At 61.8% G+C, this 2,453-nt stretch overlaps 1 long non-coding RNA gene across 1 annotated transcript; it reads right to left on the bottom strand.

Annotated features, from left to right (window-relative positions):
* Nucleotides 1–9: 9 nt before the first annotated feature.
* LOC130596286 (uncharacterized) lies at nucleotides 10–1,783 on the bottom strand. Its single transcript, XR_008971499.1, has 3 exons — nucleotides 1,647–1,783; nucleotides 1,418–1,558; nucleotides 10–167 (listed from the first exon to the last, which is right to left on the bottom strand). It is a non-coding gene; the product is annotated as an uncharacterized LOC130596286 (long non-coding RNA).
* Nucleotides 1,784–2,453: the final 670 nt, after the last annotated feature.

Here is a 2,453-nt window from a genome sequence, read left to right on the forward strand (position 1 = left end):
TTCCCTCCGTGGCGCGCGGGGTCTCGCTCCCGCCGGGGGGCGCCGGGGCACGGGCAGCGCGCGCCCAGCTCCAGCTGCAGCGCCCCCTGGAGGCCCGGCACGCGCAGCGTCACGCGCCTGCGCGGGAGAGGGCACGAGGCGGCGCGAGCCCGGACCGTGAACGTCACCTGGGGGGGGGAGCGGGACACGACATGGGGTATCGCGATATGGGACATCGCGATTTGGGATATCGCGATTTGGGATATCGCGATATGGGACATTGCATATCGCGATATGGGACATCGCGATTTGGGATATCGCGATATGGGACATTGCATATCGCGATATGGGACATCGCGATTTGGGATATCGCGATATGGGATATTGGGATATGGGATAATGGGATATAGGACATTGGGGTATGGGATATTATGATATGGGATATGGAACATGTGGATATGGGGACATAAGGACACATGATCCCCCATACCTGTCCCAGTGTCCCCACATCCTCCATTACTTCCCCATATCCCCCCACATCCCAATGTCCCCCAATGTCCTCACGTCCCATATCCCCATGAACCCCAGGCCTCCGTATCCCCATGTCCCATATCCCCATATCCCTTATCATCATACCCCCATATCCCTATGTCCCATATTCCCATACCCCCATATCCTCACATCCCCATGTTCCCAGTTCCCATGTCCCCTATCCCCACGTCCCACCGTATCCCCATACCCCATATCCTCACATCCCCATGTTCCCATTTCCATGTCCCCCATCCCCACGTCCCACCATGTCCCCATACCCCATATCCTCACATCCCCATGTTCCCATGTCCCCCATCCCCACGTCCCACCATATCCCCATACCCCATATCCTCACATCCCCATGTCCCCCATCCCCACGTCCCACCATGTCCCCATACCCCATATCCTCACATCCCCATGTCCCCCATCCCCACGTCCCACCATGTCCCCATACCCCATATCCTCACATCCCCATGTTCCCATTTCCATGTCCCCCATCCCCACGTCCCACCATATCCCCATACCCCATATCCTCACATCCCCATGTCCCACCATGTCCCCATACCCCATATCCTCACATCCCCATGTCCCACCATATCCCCATACCCCATATCCTCACATCCCCATGTCCCCATCCCCACGTCCCACCATGTCCCCATACCCCATATCCTCACATCCCCATGTCCCACCATGTCCCCATACCCCATATCCTCACATCCCCATGTCCCACCATATCCCCATACCCCATATCCTCACATCCCCATGTCCCCATCCCCACGTCCCACCATGTCCCCATACCCCATATCCTCACATCCCCATGTTCCCATGTCCCCTATCCCCACGTCCCACCATGTCCCCATACCCTGTACATCCCCGTCCATCCCCATGCCCCCCCCCCGTGCCCCACCTCCTGATTGACTCGAACACCGCTGCAGAGGCCGCCGTGGGGCCGGGGGGGAGCGGGGGCACCCCCGCAGTGGGACTCGAAGCTGAGGCTGATGTTGGGGGGCAGCGGCGAGTGCTTGAGCTCCACGGTGGACGCGAGAGCCTGGGGTGGGGGGAGGGAGCACCCTGGGGTGTCAGCACCCATCCCCCCATCCCCCCCCCCCACCCAAGGGTGCCCCCCCCCCCCTCACCTCGTAGGCATCCGCCAGGAGCCGCGGGACGTTGCTGGAGTCGCCGCGGAGCTCCCGCACCACGGCCCGGGGCAGCTCCCGGCTGAGCTCCTGCGGGCACGGCTCGGAGCAGGGCACGCACGAAGGGACCCAGCATCAATCCCCCCCCCCCCCCCCCCAGACACACACCGGTACCCAAAACACAGCCCCGGTACCCCAAAAACACAGCCCCGGTACCCCAAAAACACAGCCCCGGTACCCCAAAAACAGCCCTGAGCACCCCAAACACAGCCCCGGTACCCAAACACAGCCCTGAGCACCCAAACACAGCCCCGGTACCCAAACACAGCCCTGAGCACCCAAACACAGCCCCGGTACCCAAACACAGCCCCGGGTACCCCAAACACAGCCCTGGGTACCCCAAACACAGCCCCGGTACCCAAACACAGCCCTGAGCACCCCAAACACAGCCCCGGTACCCAAAACACAGCCCTGAGCACCCCAAACACAGCCCTGAGCACCCCAAACACAGCCCTGGGTACCCCAAACACAGCCCTGAGCACCCCAAACACAGCCCCGGTACCCAAACACAGCCCTGGGTACCCCAAACACAGACCCGGTACCCAAACACAGCCCTGAGCACCCCAAACACAGCCCTGGGTACCCCAAACACAGCCCTGGGTACCCAAACACAGCCCTGGGTACCCCAAACACAGCCCTGGGCACCCCAAACACAGCCCCCTGGGTACCCAAACACAGCCCAGGTACCCCAAACACAGCCCTGAGCTGGGTGCCCCAAACACAGCCCTGAGCACCCAAACACAGTAC

The sequence above is a fragment of the Pezoporus wallicus genome, unplaced genomic scaffold, assembly GCF_028554395.1.
Source record: "Pezoporus wallicus isolate ANWC-B61680 ecotype Strahan unplaced genomic scaffold, APGP_CSIRO_Pwel_v1 contig_14012, whole genome shotgun sequence".
NCBI lineage: Eukaryota > Metazoa > Chordata > Aves > Psittaciformes > Psittacidae > Pezoporus > Pezoporus wallicus.